Below are 20,421 nucleotides of genomic sequence, written 5' to 3'. Positions count from 1 at the left end.
ATCTTCTGATTACAAAAAAAAAAAAAAAAAAAAAAAAAAAAGGGTCTGGGTGCGTGTGCACGCGCGCGTCTTTTTAATGCATGTTTACCTTTTTTACAACTAAGGCGTCAACTTCTGGAAGAGGAAAAGCCAGGTCGTCCTCTATTACATTGTTCTGTAATGAAGAGACTATCATCAGGGAGGGGGCGGGGAAGACTCAGGCTGCTCTCTAAGGAAAGGTTCTCAACGGAGTCGTTTATTATAACCGCGCTGGGGTTCTCTCGGCAGTAAGTTGTGCCCAAGAATCCACTTCCTCTCAATCCTTCCAAGCAGCCCAAGCAAATGGACTCAGGAGAGAACACAGCAACACTGACCCACAAGATCTGTCCTTGAAGCACCGGGGGCCCGAGTTGGGGACACGCGTGGACAGAGCGAGCCCAGCCGGGAGGCCGCGGGGCTCTCCCGCCGCCGCCGGGCTCCCCCGCCCCCAGGCGCAGAAAGCCCGTGGAGCCCGCACGCGGGAGCTGAGCGCGCGCCAGCAAAGCCACTGGGCATGCTCAGAAGCCGGGCAGGTTTGGGTCTGTGGCAGGCAGCTTGTGCATTACACCCGTGCTCGCCGTCCTGGGGGAAGGAGGAGGAGGAGGAGGAGCGCGGGAGGAAGAGAAGGAGGAGCGGCGAGCAGTAGCCACGACCGCCACCACCAGGCAGAGAAAGAGTTCGTGAGGAGGGAGAGACCCTCCTTCCACTTGGAGCGCCTTGTGTCTGCTTTTGGAAAGACAGAATACAAGATAAAGGAGGAGACGGAAAGAAGGAGGGGGAAAAGTGAGGAGGGAGAGAGAGAGAGAGGGGAGAAAAAAAAAGACGCGAACAGAGAGGGCCGGAGCGTGCCGGGCGCCCGAGGCGCGGGGGCGGCGGTGCCGAGCCAAGAGCGCTGCCGCTTGGGCAGGTGCCGGGCCGCTGCCTGGAGGCGGCATGTGACGCGGCCGCAGCTGCCCGCGGGCGGAGCGCTCTCGGACCCGGGAGCGCACACCGCGGGGCAAGTCGGTGCCTCCGGATCCCCGCGCTGCTGGTGAGATCGCCGGCGGTAGCCTCGCTTCTGCAAAGACGCGCGATGAACCGAAGGGCGGCTCCGGGCATGGGCGTGCGGTCCTAGGACACTCGCTCCCGGAGCGCCGAGCAGGAGGCGACTAAAGGACAGGGGACCCGGCGACCCCCGTGAGTCGAGGAGGCGCGGGCGGCCGGCGTGGGACGGTCACCTGGAGCGCAGCGGCCAGGTAAAAGACGGTGCTCGCCACCGGGGCGCTGGGCGAAGCGGGTGGAGGTAGCGGCTGACCTGGTTTCTTGCCTGATCGCGTTGCCAAGGGAGGAAAAAGTTTTCGGCCCGGGTAGGAAATGTCTTTGCTTTGGGGAATGCAAACAGGGTATTGGGGACGCTGGAGAGAGCTGGTCTGTCGATTTGGGGAGTAGGTGAGTGGGTGATGGAAACTTGAACCTAGAGAGAGCGCGATATTGTGCGGAGTTGGAGCCTGGGACCCAGGGTGGGAATGCTGGGGTCACCGCAAGTGCCGGGAAAATGACGGGAGTAACAGGAGCGGTGGCCGGGAGAGAGCGGGGGCGCACCACTGGGCTCTCCTCGCCTTGCATCCTCTCTCCCCCGAATGCCGGATTTGAGGCACCAAGAGTCCGGACAAGAGGAGCTACTCGGCTTGGTGTGTGCTCGTGCGCGCGCGCCTGTGTGATGTGCGTGTGTGGCTTCCCTCAGATGATTTCCTACCGCTTTTAGGGAAAGCTAAAGCAGACACCCGCCAACCTCGAAATAGGGCGGCTTGTTCGGATTGCATTTCAGGGGGCGAAGAGGCAAATTTGGCACTTAGTGTAACACCTGGGCGAAGGTGGGTAGCCCCGGTGCGCATCTTTACTGACCCAGAGAGAGTCTACACTCGCGGAGCCTTGGCCGTTAGACCGCACCGGATCTCTTCTCTGGAACCCTCCCCCAGAACAGCCTCCTTACAGCTGGGTTAATTTCTGCGTGTTTTTAAACCGTGGTGGTGTGGGGGGCGGGGTGGGGGCACAGTTGACTCGTGCAGCAAAATGCACTTGTCTTTTTCGCGCTGTGCGTGTTGGAATTGTGATCCTGTTCGGCGTGCGTGTGCATGTGTGCGACTCTCCTAGCACGCAGGTTGGAAGTGGGAGAGGAAGCAGGGGTTTGGGAATTGCACCCATATGGACAGATTACAAGAATGCAAACATTCATGTGTCTGCAAGTGTTATTTGAACCTGTCCGATGGCTGTAAGGATATGCTGTCCTCAGGCTGGCTGTGTTGCGATGTTGAACGGGATGGCTCTTCTTAGGAGGTAAATGTATGTATACAAGCGTTTGTGTTGTTAAAGACACTGGTTATTTCACTGTATGTTTTGCACAGACCTTTTCATGCCTCTCTTGGCCTCTGAGTCCCAACAAAACAGATAGCCTGATCCCCATTTTGGGTCTTTCTGTGTTACTATTTGAAAAATAATCCCCCCCCCAAAAAATGTATTTGTTGATTTTGCGGTCCCAAATAATTTTATATTGTGAGATCATTAAATTGCATGAAACATTCAGCACTATTTCCTGTGTTTAAAACAATGCCCCTGTATTTACTTAAGAAAGAGACCCTGCTTAAGAATATACACTTAAGAAAGGGGAGAGGTGAACCTAGGACAAATACCAGCATATAGACAAGATTGTGGTAGTCACGTATTAATTAAAAAAAAAAAAAACCTGAGGTCTTTCTGTTCCAAACGTGGTGGGATAGATATGGCGTTGGGTGCACCCTCTTGTTATGGGAGCTGGTATTGCGAACAGTATATAGAACATGCCTGCCTTTTCTGTGTGCATTCAACATGCCACAGAATTGTGGTTTAGATCATACGCTCCTATCCCTGAATAGCCTATTTGAGATTTTGTTTACATAGCTTGTCTCAATTAGCTTAATGTATAATTAGCTATTGTTGCATTAGAAAGCATGTTATTTTTAAATGGGTTTCCATATGGAAATATACCTTTAGCTTAAATTGCTGACTTAAAATTAATTACATTGCAGGTCTGATTTAGACTGTTTCTATAGGCTGGGGGGGGGGGGCTGCTAATAACATTGACTTCCAAAATGAAAATAGTACTACTGAAATGCCATTTTTTAAAAATAATAGCAAATATTTATGCAAATAGACTTAATATTTTAAAAAGGAAAGAGAAAGATTTTGAAAAGAATCTTTGACAATGTATATATCTACTGCATGGGAAATTATTGTAAGAGGAAAGTGTAATTCGGGAAAAGGGAAAACGTGTGTGGAATTGGTCAACATATAGAGAAAGATTGATTGTGTTATAAGAGTAGTTTTGCATTAAACCTACATTTAAACTTATTTAGGAAACTTCCTATTAAAGTTTAGTGAAATGTATGAATTGTACATTTTTCTTTTTGGGAAAAAAGGGAAATATCACATCAAAAGTATTACCAATTTCTGAAGATTATTTAGGCATACTGGGTTTTTTTAGGATGCACCCGTTTTCTTCTCCTTATAAAGACAAATGATTTACTTCCTTGCAGAAAGAGTGTGTTGTTTAAGCTACAGTGTGTAAAAGCGTGAACTTCTTTTAATGGTGTTTTAGCTTTAATTGAGAGCAACCTGTTGAAAATGAGCCTGGCGGTGGGGGTGGGGGGGGGTATATGAAATTCACAATAATATAAAATTTCTTGCATCCCCACCAGTCCACTGAATAGAAGGAAATTTCCGTGATATAATTAAAAGCAACATTCCCTTGTGTATTTGCAAATTCTAAAGTAATAATTTTGTTCATATTTGTACCTAAAATTTCCTCTAGCATTTCCTGAGCCCACGTACTGTTCTTGCCTAATAGAGTTGTTAGCATTGGAAGAATTACTTGCCTACTCCTAAATGGCCTGGACATTGTCAGTGTAACTATTAAGGAACTGGGTCTTTGCAATGCAGGGAAGTTTATATTGAGAACAGCTGTGGTCTAGTGGCACTTCAGACATGAGATGAATGAATGGTGAATCATATGAAGACGGAGTCTCTGGTGGGTATGCTGAGAGATGCACCTGTCATTCACTTAGGGAACCTGCTTTTATGTCATAATATATTATGACCCATAGCATTATCCTCACATTGTGGTTCTGAAGCATCAGTGAGTAACTGGAAATGTTTTACTTTATGCAATATGTTTGTGAATTGAAAAATACATTTTTCATAAAGGAGAATATCAAAAAGACCTATATGGCTCCAATAAAAAAAAATTAAGCAAATGCCTCCACCACGGTTATTTAAAAAAAAAAATCAGCATAATAAAATGTGCCTTATGCTTAATTTTTGATGGCAGTGCTTCCCTAGATGGCCATGAAATGGTCCACTGGATTTTTTTTTTTAACCTATCAATCTCATTTAGTCCAGTGGAATCCCTGTCCTAGTTGCCAGTATGAACAGAACTGGGGGATAGAATTGTAGCCTCGGTGGAAAGTTTTGATTTTAGGGGAGAAAGGTGAACAGATCACCTAATGAATTTGACAAGAGGCAAAACCTGTCAAATTGGAAGTTAATTTCTCATGTCTGACAAGACTCCATCTTCAACATTAAGGAAGGGGTTCTTGTTCAGATCAAATTAAAGACTCTGAATCCTAAATCAGTAGTTATGGCCCTTGTCTCTCCACCAGCATGCCACAGAAGGGCTGTGCAGGTGCAAAAGGCATCCCCTTTTGGTTGTAATCCCACATCCCATGTGCTCCATTAGATTTCTCCGTTCCCTAAAAAGTGCATATCCTGGGCGACTTAGACCTGCATTAGCACTGTCATCAAATAAGGAAATGAAGACAGTTTTGTTGCAGTGAAGCTATTGGAAATATTGAATCACAATGGGCCGTACAGTGGAAATGGGGTGCCCTCCCCCAGCATTTCTTTCCCCATGTGCAAGTGGAGGGGATAGCAGTCTTCCTGTCTACGTTGCAGAATGCTTTTGGCCATCCATAGCCATGACTTTTGTGGAGGTGCTTTTCGAACAATCTCTAAAGCACTATTAAATGTGGCGCACGATTTGGACCCTTAATATTATTTGATGTGGAGCCCGGAGAGCCAGAGTACAGGTTCCCCTCCGGCTAAGTAGCTGGCTGCACTCGCGTTCTCTTCTGTCCGGAAGTTTTGGCGGCTTGTAGACTCCCTGGCCTCTGGCAGGCTCTCCCCTTCCGGCTGGCACTTCTGCTCTCCCACCTGTTGAAACGTCCTGCTCATGCACTCCTGAAGGCTAAGTCCTCTGGCTGGCGTGCACCTTCTTTGACTTCTCTCTGCCGAGGCTGTAGCTCCCCACATTGACAGAGCCCCGGGATCCACCGGTGGTGATGGCAGGCCAACAGAAGGAATATTTGAGCTCCTGCCATCTTCTTCTCACCAACTGTGCCAGTTCATCCTGAAGCCAGCTAGAATGTGAACACTTTGAGGAGAAACAACGATGGGGGGGAAGTGGGGGGATACGATTAGACAAACAGTAGCTGGCTGATGCATGTGGGCTTTGAGCTCTTGCCTTCCCCGGCCCTGCATTGTGTGACACTGGGAGACTGGGCTTCTGGACTCTTCAACCAGTGCACTGCAGAGAAGGGAGTGTGAGGCTCACTGGCCCTAACCCTAGTGAGCTCTAGTGTTTCCCATGCCAAGCTAGCCTCAGTTTCTCTTACTCTTGTCATATTTTCCAAGGCTAGGCTTTTCCCATGTTTGCAGTTTCGGTCCTACAGGCTTGCCTGGAAGGGCTTTAGCTGTGACCTTGGCAGTTAGCCTCACCCTTGCCAAGAACTTTTCTCCAGGAGCAAGACTGCATTCTTCCTCTTCTTAGTCTCTGATGCAACCCTAAAGTGGACAAACCCCTAGGCCTAAGGCACAGTCACCCTCCTGACAGTGTATCCTTTCTGCCTGAAGAGTCGTACTGCCAAGTTCCAACCTGACAAATAAATTCTCCTTGTGTGTCATTGTTGGCAGGATCAAATCTCAGTTCTCCACACTCCTCCTGGCCACTGTAATTTGAGTTGCTGACTATCCACTACAGAATTAATTCTTCATTAGGTCATTTGTTCTGGCCTAGCCCTAGCTTATTTCCTGTCCCCAGTGTTCCCTTGAAATCTGGCACACCAGCTGAGCCCTGACATATTCTACCTTCAGTCACCTCTACTGCAGGAAGTAGAGCTAGTATAGACATCCTGGGTCAGGCAGGATATCCTCCCACTACTGCTGTGCAGATAAAATTCAGGTAAGATCAAGCCAAAGTAAAATGCCGCCAGCAGGCTGTAAAGGACCATGCGTTTATGGTTGTGAGGTGTTCTTCTGCTAAGGCCTTTTAATTTATCACAGGTAGCTATGGCCATGGAATTAGATTCACACCGAAATATCCTGCCAGTAAGCTTTAGGGAAAGGGACCTATGGACAGCCTTTGTCCATTTTTTTTTCAACTTCTCACTTTAGAGTAGTGATATTTGCTCTGGACTTGCCCACGGAACCAAGTCTGGAGAGAGACCCCGTTACTACTCAACTAAGAACCACTTCTTGCCGATGGCCATTTGGAGTTTCATCTTGCCGGCTCTTAACCTCCCGTGGGGCCCACTCCAGTTGTATTTTGCAGAATCCAAGAAGCCACATAAATTTCAAATATTACTGGGTTCTATGTGTCTGTGTATCTATCTATTTATATACGTGTGTATTCATTGAGAAGTGTTGAACACAGTGATTTTTTTTTGTTATTTTCAATTTTTTCAGTTCAACATAGTCTAAAAGCACAACTTCTCTCATGTGCAAATCCCTCAAATTATCTGCATTGAAAAGAAGTTCTCATACATGAAATGGATGCAGAGATCCTCCTGTCTAGTTTGCCGGTGACTCCTCACGTGATAATGACATGTGCCATGTGCATTACCTTGTCAGAAGGGAGACATTTGGGAAAACTGGAATTGCCACAGTGTCCCTTCATATGAAGTCCTCCTTTCTTCCCTCCTCACCCCCAAATCCTCAGCCAACCTCTCTCAACTTTCCTTGAATGCAGCTATCATTCTGTTTTCCTTGTGATAAATTATTTTAAACCCTTTAGTTCATGTAATAGTAAGAAAACTTGTCTAAGCAACTATAAGCCTCATGTGCTTCCTCCAAATTCTGGTTGTACCCTCTATCTTGAATAGTAAATGTGGCATTCGAGGATAACCCAGGTAGTATTTATGAAGTTAACTTCATGAGAGTATAAATAAATTTTAATTTACTTGCTTGAGTAGAATGAGTCTATCCATCTGCCTTTCTCCTTCCCTGTTGCTTTGTCTGTCTGTCTGTCTGTCTATCTATCTATCTATCTATCTATCATCAGTCATCTGTCTATTATCTCTCTGTGTGTCTGTGTATCCATCTCTGTGTTCCGCTTACACATGTCGGTGTACATCTCTGTGGTAATTCTCCCTGACAGTGTTCAGTGTTATCTAATGTGCCGGGTACCACAGACATCCTTCTTTGGATTCACAAGAGGGTGAGTCCAGGGCTGTGCCTTCCAAGAGTTTATGATCTGCATGTGTTGAGAGCAGCTCCAGAAATCTAAGAGCTGGAAGGTGATGTCAGGTGTCATATTGATTTACTATGGCTTAAAACAAAATAAATGTTTCCTCTCATAATTCTGGAGAGCAGAAGTCTGAAATCAAAGTGTGGGCAGGTGCACAGTCCTTCCAAAGCCACCAGGGGAGAATCCTTCCTTGTCACCCACAGCCGCTGATGGCTGTCTACATTCCTTGACTTGTGACTGCCTCTAGTCTCTGCCTCTGTGGTCACATCGCCACCTCTTTTTCTGTGTGCCTCCTCCTCTGTGTTCCTGTCTTACAGGGATACATGTGATTGCATTTAGGACCCACCCAGAAAATCCAGGATAAGCTCCTCCTTCTGAAAGCCTTAATGTTATAATACCCTTTACCACATAAAGTAGTATTTACAGGTTTCGGAAATTAGGATGTGGACGTATATTTTGAGAGGACACCATTCAACCAGCTACAGATGTCAGTGATGAACCACATTCTACTTTGTGATTCCCTGTTGAATTGTGCGATCTGTGAGCTCTGAGAAATGAATGTATACAAGGTGGCCTTTTCCATTTTCAGAGAGCCCTGAGGAGATTCTCCTTACGTTGAGCCAAAAATCTAATTCTTACTGTTTGCCCTCCTAATAATTCTGAGAATTATGATGAGAATACTTCTCATCTTTTTTCCATAAGCAAATCTTTAAAGTTCAACAGTTTAAAGTTCATTCAACCTGGTCTCTTATGCCCCTTCAGAATTTTCATTTTCGTTCTTAATCTTTTCATTCGTGCTCAGTGCCACCTCCCTCCACCCCCAATTTCACTACCCTCCGACCCTAACCTTTTGCTCTCTAGCTTCCCTCCTCACCAGGAGTAAAACCACTACCAAAAGTCACCCCTGACCTCTTAGTCATAAAACAAGTAGCCCTTCCCCAGGTGTCCCCTTTAGTCTCTTAGCAACACCTGTACCTCTCTTTATTTTCAAAGCATCGTATTTCCCTGGCTCTCTCTCTCTTGTGGTTCCTCTGCCTTCTCCCAGCTTCCCTACCCCATCTCCTGAGCAGAGTGAGACTCTCCAAGAATTTATCTTCTGTTGACCCCATGCCTTCCTCGCCCCCTCCTCCCTTGGTAACTGCACTTGTTTTCATGGCTTCCAATACCTCCAGTGTGGAGCACACCCATTCATGGTCTCCACGCCCAGCTTGGCTTCTGGAAGGAGTGTTTCCATGAGTTTGCCGGACAGCACAGCCTTCATCTGTTTCCTCCTCATCCTGCTCCTCTTCGGTTTCCTATTTCTATAAATAGCATGGCCATCGTACAACTCAAAATGTCTGAGTAATCTTGATTTATTATTCCCTTCCATTGCCTCCCACATTTAGTCAGATGCCAAATTGTAATAATTCAACCAAGTAATAGCTCAAACCTCTTGGCTTCTTTTCTTCCCTATCACCAGCACCTTGATTTATTGCTCTTCCAACTTTATTGTGCATTCAGATCACATAGAGATCTTGGTAGAAGGCAGACTCTGATTCGGGAGGTCTGGGCTGGGGCCTGAGAATCTGCAGTTCTAACTAGCCCAGGTGATGCGAATGCTGATCCGACTCACCTCGTTCATCCTGTCTCTGGGCCTCCCAGAGGACTGTGCCCTCTTCTTCTCATCCATTTTATACAGATCACTTTTATTGAAGACCCAATCTGATCGTTGTTTTCTCCTATCCTCACAAAACTTCTTTGACATCCCCTTCTATTATTATTGAATGACAATGAAATGTATTCTATCAGCATTCAACTAGCACTCCACTTGTTCCATAGCTTGGATTTACATTTTAAATTCAATCCCGAGTCTCAAGGTCGCCTCTCACGGTACCCTTGGCACTTGCTGTTGTGTATACGCTCTGCCATTTCCCTGACTTTCATGTGTTCTCAGTGCTGCACAAAATGCCCTTTCTTCCACATCCTCATGGGCTCGGATTTTAGCAGTTTGTCAAGGATTGCTTGAACTGACATTTCTTACCATGAATTCATCTTCTAGTACTTTATCAGACATTCAGTGTCATCACCGGTCACATTTACTCGTGCGTGCGTGCGTGCGTGTGTGTGTGTGTAAATTATTTCAAATACTGGAGTGTGAAGTCCTTTGAGGACACCGTGTCTCATTTGTCCTTTATTGCCCTAAAGTACCCTACGTGGAGTCTTCCTCCAAATGCTCAGTATACTCATCAACCTATAAACTGTGTAAATATACTGTATTTGTTGCTTTCTCATTATGTAAGTAATAGGGATTACACTAAAAATCAAGCATTACAACAATGTATATGACGTCAAAAGTAAAACCAAAAAGTTCACCGTGACCTAATATCCCCTAAAAAACCATGGTTAACAATTTGATGCAAAATCCTTTAATGCTTTTTTTAAAGCAAGCTCTGCACCCAACGTGGGGCTTGAACTCATGACCCCCGAGATCAAGAGTCATGTGCTCTACTGATTGAGCCAGCCAGGCGCCCCAATCCCTTGATATTTTTCTATATACATCGTCACGTTTATTTTATACAAAACTGAGATAATAATAGATTTTTGTGACCTGACTTTAAATGTAAATCTACCTCTCCCTGTTTTTTTAAAATCTGCAATGTATTCCAAAAGATCTACTGATTTCGCTGCATAAAACTCAATCCACTTAAGGGGCGCCTGGGTGGCGCAGTCGGTTAAGCGTCCGACTTCAGCCAGGTCATGTTCTCGCGGTCTGTGGGTTCGAGCCCCGCGTCGGGCTCTGGGCTGACGGCTCAGAGCCTGGAGCCTGTTTCCGATTCTGTGTCTCCCTCTCTCTCTGCCCCTCCCCCGTTCATGCTCTGTCTCTCTCTGTCCCAAAAATAAGTAAACGTTGAAAAAAAAAAAATCAATCCACTTAAGATGGCCCAGTGGTATAGAAATATGTTTGCTTTGAAATCCTGATCAGTTAAGCATGTCTTTATTCAGCACTTTCTCTGCCCCCAGGATTAGACACTTAGGATTTACGAGAGTAAGACATAATACTGCCCCAGAGGGCAACAAGCTGTTCACGTCCCTTCAGGCTGATGTTGGACCGTAGACTGGTGTAGTGACCACTCATGTTTGATGCCCTGTACTTTCAGATAGTTGAATTTCATATTGAAATTTAAACTGTCACATGCTTTATATTTTAATAGTTTTTTTTAAAATAGTTTTAAAATAGTTTTATTTTTTAGTTTTTGAGAGACAGAGGGAACGTGCGTGCAGGTAGGGGAGGGGTAGAGAGAGACGGAGACAGAGGATCTGAAGTGGGCTCCTGGCTGACAGCAGAGAGCGTGATGTAACGCTGGGCTAGATCTCACCAACCATGAGATCATGACCTGAACTGAAGTCAAACGCTTAGCTGACTGAGCCACCCAGGCGCCCCTAATCTTTCACATACTTTAGATCTGTGGAAAGTGGATGATTCATGTTGAAATCTGAATGTGGATATATTTATTGAAGACACACATATAATGTATATTAGTTTTTGTTTCATGAATGAATGTAATCTTGGAGTAAAAAAGCCCAGGAAATCTTTTTCCCCCAGAAATTCTTTAACAAAGATTTAATAAAATCATGTTGTATAGGGGCGTCTGGGTGGCGCAGTCGGTTAAGCGTCCGGCTTCAGCCAGGTCACAATCTCGCGGTCCGTGAGTTCGAGCCCCGCGTCAGGCTCTGGGCTGATGGCTCAGAGCCTGGAGCCTGTTTCCGATTCTGTGTCTCCCTCTCTCTCTGCCCCTCCCCCGTTCATGCTCTGTCTCTCTCTGTCCCCCCCCCCCAAAAAAAAACGTTGAAAAAAAAATTAAAAAAAAAATCATGTTGTATATTTAACAAAAGTGCGATTTAGAGAGAGGAAGGGCAAAAAAAAAAAAACCCACAAAGTCATACGAGCTATGTTTTAGAATGCCAATAAATGAATGCACAATGTAAGACATTGATTGAAAAGAAAATTCCTGTGGAAGTCTAAATCAAAATTCCTCTACGGATTTTGGAGAGACAGCTCTTAATAACGACAAATGTTTGTTACTGTGACCGTCATTTGTCGATTTTTGAAAAATCAGTTTTGCGGTAGAATTCTGGAAGTTCGTTTTGCCTGGGTAGTGGGTCAGGTGGAGTATGTAGGGGGAAGCTACAGTTGCCATTGAAGCTGGCTATGTCGCGTGAAGAAAAAACCTAAAGGCAGAATGCCAGACAATAAGGGGCTGATGCTTAGACATGTACGAGGCTGCTGTGGTCTGAGTTTGTGAAATTATATGAAGAACACTTCTAGAGCGTATCTCTTCTATTTGAGGAAAATGAGGTCCCAAGACTTTGAGTGATTCACCCAAGGACACAAACTTAACAAGCCTGGGTCTTTGGGCTGCACATTAGGGTTTCTCGGTTCTCCCAGGGAGGAGGCATCCCACCTGCTGTCTGTGTGTGTTCTCGCCCCTGGAGATCTCAGCTGCACTTAGGGCTTCGGTGACAGCAGACCCAGGTCCGTTCCCTTGAGTGCGGGACATCCATTTCTGGCACTCTGCTGGACATTTCCACAAAGGATATCCACCGGGCACCTCTCACGTCCTGTTTGGACATTGGAACCCATCACCTTTCTCCAAAATACACCATTCTGCCTGGTTTTCCTATATTAGCTGATTGCATCAGTCCCCCTAGGATCTCGGACCTTTTGCCACTGTATTTCCTTTATACCCTCACTCTGCACATGCAGTCTCCACATCCTAACAGATTTTCTTGAGCTGTCTCATTCATTCCTTCCCTCCCCTTCCCACTGCCTTTCCCATCTCCCCCTCACACAGTGCCCATGGCCTCGAACGTGGCTCCCTGCTTTCATTCTGCTTTGGCTTTTCCCTGTTCTGTAATGAGGTCAAAGTCATTCACATTTGGCTCTACACAACTGTCCATACGGTCTTCCTTGCCTCCCTCTGTTGCGGCTCTTAGATCCATGTCAACCTGCTGGGGAACCCTCTCACTGGCCCCCATTCTCCTCCCTCCGGGTTTCTGTAGAGACCCACCCCCCCCCATGCTTCCTGACATTCTACTCCTGCTCTGACTGTTAGCAGACCCACAGATGCTAGAGGCCTGCCTCCCCAGACAAAAGTCACCTTTTCAGTCCCCATGCCCCTTTAGTGTATTAGTCCCATGCCCGCTATCCCATTTGCCACATGTTTGCGCTAGAATAAGTTATGTGAATAACTGTCTTTTCCTTTAGATTTTCCGTGTCTCATCAGGAGCCACCATTATTTATTTTTCGATGCCTAGGACTTCACGCTGTAAAGTCCAAATGAGAAGCTCTCGAAATCTGTCCCTGTATGGGCAGAGATTTTTATGTTATGTTTTCCTCGCCAGCATCTCCCATGGGCCAAAAACAGTGCTTGGCACATAATAGACTCTCGTTATGTACTGGTTGTTGAGTGAATACCCTCTTACTTTTCCCCTTGCGGGGCGGGGAGGGGGGGCTTGAATTAAATCTCAGGTTTACCAGTTTTCAGTGCATCTTAATAATGACAAAATAGCTGACATGTTTATAAACAGTAACCAGTTCTTGATGAGTGTCATACAGAACATAATAGAATTATCCCAGGCCAGACCCAGAGTGTCACTTGCTTGGAGGGTTGTCTGTGTAGATATAATGGTTACGCGGGTGACCCTAACATTTTGAGAGGTATAATCCTTTCAGAGAACCACCTCCAGATGAGGTTCCTCTCACCGGCCAAGGCTGATTGTACTTTTGAAGTAGTCATTATTGGTCGAGCGTCCTAAGTAGCGGCTTCTCATGGGGATTCTTGTAACCACCGGACAGGTTTAGAAATGGTGATGTTTCTAAAGCCATACATAGCCCAGGATTGAGTGCCCCAGAATTCTCTGGGGGTGGTTGTTAAAAATGCATTCTTGGGGATTGAAACCAGACCAGCCGAATCAGGTTCTGTCAGTCTGCATTTCAAATAAATGCCTTGAAGGATACTTACGCTTGCTCAATTTTAAGACCCACTAGTGAGGATTAACAGCGAACAGGAGGGAGACAGACATAGAAAGAAATTGAGAAAGAAACATTTTCTTTCTTTCTTTCTTTTTTTTTTTCTGTGTAGATTCTGAGTAGCCTGGTTGGCAAGGGGTGCATTATCTTAGGCTGTTCTCTCTGGTAAGATGAGTCATATTCAATTTAGGGTGTTTCTCAGGCTGTGAGGAAGGGTGGAGTGCTCTTTTCCACTGGAATTTAAACACAATCGAGCAAGGACTGAGATCTCAGGTGTAGAAATAAGATGAAATTGTTTCCATCAAATGTCCTCCACTGTATCTAAATATATTGTTGTATTTAAAAAATACGGATATGTGTTCATAGATGGTATTAAAACAGAAATTCTGATCTCGAATACAGGAAGTCCTTGACGATTTTTTTCTTGGTTTCTTGATTTATATTATGGAGCTATTATATGCAGACCATATATTTGCATGTATTTAATGCTATATTTAAGGATTACCTTTCTGAGAAAGTATATCATATGCATTATTGATATGAAGAAGATAATGTCAGGAAAGTGAGACGGTATAGTCTAGAACTGCTACCTATGTGCCTAATAATTCAATTATTGTAAATATTCATAGAATAAGCATAGATTCATTTTGCTCATTGATTAAAGGTCATTCCATGTAGATCATCTAGAAATAAATAAGTTTTAAAAAGCGTATGTAATACATTTCATAGTACTTCACAAATTTAAAGTATTATATTAATTTCTAAGACAATTAAAAAAAATTGTCAATCACTCTGTTCTGATCTGTTTCCAGTTCCTCTACTGCCATTCACTAGCTCATTAAATTTATCACATTCCTAAATTGTTTCAGGCACTGTTCTAGGTGCCAGAGATAAAGAGAGAAATAAACAGGACAAGATGCTGCTTTCATGATACTTCTGTTTTTGTGAAAATCCATAGGATCTAGACATAAGATCCAGAAGTTTCATGAAATTTCTGTTTTTGTGAAAATCCATGGGATCCATAGCAATCCATAGACTCCATAGGATCCCAAGGGGTTTTACACAGGCCTTCCTTAACTTGATGTCAAAGTCAGAGAGATACGGGTGTTACAGTGGCATGGTCACTTAGATGTGTGACCTTCCTAGGTTTGACTTTTCCTCTATCTTTTAAGCTTAGAGCTTAGATTGAATTTTTCTCAAAAAAATATATGTGTATATATATGCATGTATATATGCATATATATAGACTGTTTTCTAGAAAAATTAGGCTGCCGATTCTGATTTTTGCCACTAGATGGCAGACATCAGCATTTGTGTCCAATGAATGGGTCAAGTCTTGAAAAATTAAAATGAGGTTCAAAACGAGTCACTTGATATGGGGAAATGTTGTTAGTTCCATGTGAGGGAGAGGGAGGAGTTGCTGTTATATTCCATAGATTTCATGCTTTAAATATGGTCATTCTTTACTCTCTGGCATTTAGTTTGTTGTTTTGTTTTGTTGGGATTTAGTTTTTAATGTGGCTATCTGCTCTTTCTTTCCAAACACAGGACAGCCCATTTTTGAAACCTATGTTGAAAGTCACGTGTATTGCTGGAGTTATGATATAAGGCATTATCTCTGATATCTTATAATAACCTTATAATATCTAAGTTATGATATAATAAATATATGAAATATAAGGTATTAGCTAGAATAGAAATTCCCTAACATACCTTGACCAGTGTTTCTTACATATGAAAAAAATTAAAATAGATTTTGCAAGTTGAAACCTAGATGAACACATTTAGTAGCTCTAGGGAGTAGACTACTATTCCAAATGTGTGAGAAACAAAGGTTTCATTTGTGTGTGTGTTGGGGTGGGGGGTGACAGAAGAAACAAAGATACTAGAAACCTTAAGCCTGACTGATTAATTTTATCTGCCATTGGTTATAGGAATCCAAAAAAAAAATGAAATATAAACAGAAGTTATATCAGGCAACTGATATGTGTAAACCAAGATTAACATTACCATTACAGAGTAGAAAGCTGGCCCAGATCCTGCTAATGAAGATCCCACCAATGTATCTTCTTTTTAGCACAGAAATAACTAACCAGGGGTTCCTGGGTGGCTCAGTCGGTTAAGTGTCTGACTCTTGATTTTGGCTCATGTCATGAGCTCTCTGTGCACAGAGCCTGCTTGGGATTCTCTCTCTGCCCATCCCTCTCTCTCCTTCTCTCTCTCTCTGTCTCTCTGTCTCTCTCTCCCTCTCTTTCAAAAATAAATAAATATTAAAAAAAAAAAAAGAAATAACTAACCAAAGCATGACATTCAGTGTGTCTTTTAGAAGACTGAAGGCGCCATCTTGTGTGTTTTCCAAATCCAAACCAGACCAAGCTATAAAGTGGTGCCCACTGACTCTTTAAAATTTCAGAAAGCCCATACCAACTGTAGATGCTGTTTTTGACCTCCAGAGCAGCTTGGAAATAATTGTTTTAAGGCAATGAGGTTCAGAAGGGAAAAATGTGTAGCAAAGTCTTGCCCTTAGATATGTGTTTATAACCTATAAAAGTGTTAATTTGTAAAATAGAATTATCTGAGCCAAGTTGTTCTTGGGATTTAAAGGGTGGGGAAGCCAAATCTTTTTGGAGGGATTCCAGGAACTTCTTAGTTAAAGGAATTTCACTTGAGAAATACTTTAAAGGACTGGTAAGGTTTAAATAGACACATGCAAGGTACACTAATTAGGCAAAACTTACCTTACATGTGGAAACTCTTTGCTATTTTTTTTTTTGTCTGTATCAGGAACATTCCATCTCAGAGTCTTTGCACCTGCTATTCCATTTGGAACACTCTTTCTGGAAATCTGTACAGCATGCTTCTGCACCTACTTTAGGTTTTTCTCAAATGTCACTTGATCAGGCCAGCATTTTGTGACCACCTCATCTGAAATAGTATGAATTCTCTTCCACTCTTCACTGTCTCCTCAATCTCTCGTCCTTTTCTTCATAGTATTTATCACCACCTGACATCATGTGTATTTATTTTTTCATTTATTGCCTGTTTATAATCCACATAATGTGAGCTCTCTGAGACCAAGAATTTAATTTTTTTTGAACTGCTAAATATCCAGTTCCTAGAACACTGCCTGGCCCACCATAGGCTCTCAACAAACACTAACTGAATAAGTGAATACTCAGTGCCACTTTTGCACTTCTTGTCACATAAACACCGATAAACTTACCCCGTATTGTCCATTCAGCCATGGCCCTTTCTTTTGTACATTCATATTAAAATCATCACTCATAGCATCATTTACAGTGAAGTATAGGATTATAGATGTGCAGAACAATGAAATAAACTAGCACATTCACTCAGATTTACCTGATTATGCCTAGCCTTATTTCTAATAATGTTATTTCCCCTCTTTTCCCATTAGAATTACATAAGAGAGGGGCGCCTGGGTGGCGCAGTCGGTTAAGCGTCCGACTTCAGCCAGGTCACGATCTTGCGGTCTGTGAGTTCGAGCCCCGCGTCGGGCTCTGGGCTGATGGCTCAGAGCCTGGAGCCTGTTTCCGATTCTGTGTCTCCCTCTCTCTCTGCCCCTACCCCGTTCATGCTCTGTCTCTCTCTCTGTCCCAAAAATAAATAAACGTTGAAAAAAAAAATTTAGAATTACATAAGAGAGAAGCAACTTGCTACCTTCTAATTTTTTAAAATTTTATCGTGCTCATAAATAAGTAAATAAATAAATAAATAAATGAAATGTATTAAGTAAGTGCTCACTTAATTATAAGCATATGCACTAACAAGGAAGTCAAGAAATTCTTTGGGTTATAAAATGGAAGGGGAAGTCAAAGGAATTTTCTGAGTTTGATTCTGTAGCGTAATTAGGAAGTCACCAGTGAGTACCTACTATGTGTCACTGTGCAAAAAGTGACATAATCACGAGTGTGTTGGCCCAAAGTACCACAAGATACTTAATTTTCTACATTACTTGGCTAATATGCTTTCTAGCAGTTTGGTGATTCTGAGGCTCTTAAAAATAACCAAGTATCATACTCTGTTAGGTTTTTCACAGCAAAATCTAGGTCTTGACATATTGCCAAACATACTTGAAAATAATGTATTCTATTTTTTCATTCATCAGATTTTTTTTTTGAGCAACTGCCCAAGCCAGAATGCTGTTCCATGTCAGGGATACAGTGATGCCGAAAAAAGACAGGGTCTTGCCCTCAAGAGGAGCTTCAAGCTTCAGTGAATCCACTAATTGTTCTTGCTATTGAAAAGTAGCTTTAAAAATGTAATAAGAATATAATAAATATAATATAAATATTATAATAAATAATCTGACTTGAAGGGTGCTGATCCGTGGGCATCACCGTGAGATTGACATTCCTAATATGGTAAATTTCGCTCTGATGATGGTGGGATAGGAGGCATACCCTGGAGACGCTGTTTCTCTGGAACCTGCAGATCAAAACGCACACACACTCAACTGTGTGAACCATCTTAGCAGCACCCAGAACTCGGTTGGGGCTGAATCTCTCCCATCTCTCAGGTCTTGAAACCATATGTGTAGGTGAGAACTTTTGTCTGGGCTCTGAATCAAAGTGGGAAATGATGCTTGTACAGGCATGGTTTCAAAACAGGTATTTGGAAGTTAGGAAAATATTTTACTGGGATCACACAGAAGCTATTGTCCAATAGAATGTGAGGTTGTCACAAGCTTGACCTCTTGATCTCTAAAAGGACAGTGAGATGCTTGGAATTGGTAGCAAGAGATTCACTGAGGGGCGCCTGGGTGGCTCAGTCGGTTGGGCGTCCGACTTCGGCTCAGGTCATGATCTCACGGTCCGTGGGTTCGAGCCCCGTGTCAGGCTCTGTGCTTACAGCTCAGAGCCTGGAGCCCACTTCGGATTCTGTGTCTCCCTCTCTCTCTGACCCTCCCCTGTTCATGCTCTGTCTCTCTCTGTCTAACAAATAAATAAACATTAAAAAAATTTAAAAAAAGAGATTCACTGAATAGAGAATATCTTTTGTTAAAACAAAATCAGTGATCTAGATACTAAAGCAATTTTCATTTGAGGGCATCTGCTGCTCTAACATTTTAAAGAACATTTTGCTGTATGGTATCAGATGGCTGATATTAACCTTAAAATGTTTTGTTGTTGCTGTTTTTTCATAGTTTTTTTAAAGTTTTTATTTTATTCTTATTTTTGAGACAGAGAGTGCCAGTGTGAGAGAGGGCAGAGTGAGAAAGAGAGAGAATCTCAAGTGGGCTCCACACTGTCAGTTCAGAGCCTGATGTGGGGCTCAAACTCACAAACCGTGAGATTATGACCAGAGCTCAAATCCAGAGTCAGGCACTTAACCAACTGAGCCACCCAGGCATCCCAACCTTAAAAATGTTTTTAACCACAAAATGCTGTCATGCTCCCAGAATTATAAGGTCCTTCTCAATTGTTACCAATTTCCATTCTGAAACTCTCCCACCATTATTTTCCCTCTTAACCTTCTTTTAATTAAGTGTTTCTCATCTGGACTTTTTTTTTGGTCCTAATCTCTGTAACCCATGAAAATTTAATACCATGCATTCACTGTGTAGCTGTTTGTAAAATGTGGCCATTCAGAGATTTGGAAACCATTGCAATCTCTAAAACTTTTTTTTTTCCCCTCTAAGAACCCATTTTAAAGGCTGGGTATGCCTTTACATACTTTGATCATTTACCAGGACAGTGTCAAGGCAGAAGTGGTTCCATGGCCCCTCACACTTCATGGTGCTCTTAGTCTCCTTTGCCATTCCCCAGAAAAGTTCTGTACCGTTGACATGATTCTCTCATGGAAGCACGCAGGATCCCTTCCCCACCATCTCTCTGCTGGAATCCTCTGATCCCTCAGGACTCGTGCTAGAGTGGATGCATCTGCTGCCCCTAAAAAAGGATTTCCAGTAAACCTCTACTACACTCTGGCCCCTTAATACTGGGTTTTTGAGCAGTGGCGAAGGTCAGTGTGTTCTTCTGAGGCACCATAAGAAAATCCAAGCACAATTTTATTTATTTTCCAGCTTCTTACTGCTTTTCTCCAGCTCCACTGCTGTGGGTGTCCTTAAATTTGCTTTGTTCTGCCTGGCAAATCTGCCTGTTCTCACCACCCAAGTACACTTGAGATAAAGGGAAGCCTAGATAGGGCCACTCTGTTTTGTTTTCTTACACGATTTACACAGTTGTTGCATTCCTGTGTCATCAAAGAGTTTTGAAGCTTTTGTAATACCTCAGTCCTTCACAAAGTCCCATGGTTCCCAAGGCTGTGAGAAAATTATAGCAGCCCTCAGCGCCCCAGGCCTCCCAGCTTCTCAGTCTTGAGAGGTGAGCATTTTTAACTCTTTAGGCCAATTTTTCCCCCCTCTTATTTACTTTCATATTTCTAAATACCATGCTTCGACTGATGTGTCTTACTTTTTGGCTTTTAGTTTTTTCAATAACTTTTAATGTTTATTTTTGAGAGACAGAGAGAGTGAGCATGAATTGGGGGAGGGGCAGAGAGGGAGACACAGAATCCAAAGCAGGCTCCAGGCTCCGAGCTGTCAGCACAGAGCCCGATGCAGGGATTGAACTCACAGACCACGAGATTATGACCTGAGCCAAAGTTGGCCACTCAACCTAGCCAGCCACCCAGGCACCCCTTACTTTCTGGCTTTTAGAATTTACTTCTTACTATAGAAAACCTCTGTCCTTATACTGAGAAAATCACATTCAAATTTTGGTTATATGAATATTCAATATTAACATGTTTTGACTGTATAAATGTTACTCACTACTGAACCATTTAGTGAACTTCTTATGATATTTTCTTTTTGTATTTTTTTTATTTTCTAGGA

At 43.4% G+C, this 20,421-nt stretch overlaps 1 protein-coding gene across 1 annotated transcript in view; it reads left to right on the top strand.

Annotated features, from left to right (window-relative positions):
• Positions 1 to 654: 654 nt before the first annotated feature.
• The window catches only part of CHRM3 (cholinergic receptor muscarinic 3), a 523,975-nt gene continuing 504,208 nt past the window's right edge, over positions 655 to 20,421 (top strand). The window contains exon 1 of the mRNA XM_047824601.1: positions 655 to 1,253. The gene's annotated coding sequence lies outside the window, so the exon portion shown is untranslated. The remainder of the gene's footprint in view (positions 1,254 to 20,421) is intronic.

This window comes from Prionailurus viverrinus, chromosome D2 (assembly GCF_022837055.1).
Source record: "Prionailurus viverrinus isolate Anna chromosome D2, UM_Priviv_1.0, whole genome shotgun sequence".
In the NCBI taxonomy this organism is placed as follows: domain Eukaryota; kingdom Metazoa; phylum Chordata; class Mammalia; order Carnivora; family Felidae; genus Prionailurus; species Prionailurus viverrinus.
Note: the sequence above shows the minus strand (reverse complement) of the source record. Positions and strands in the feature narration are given on the sequence as shown.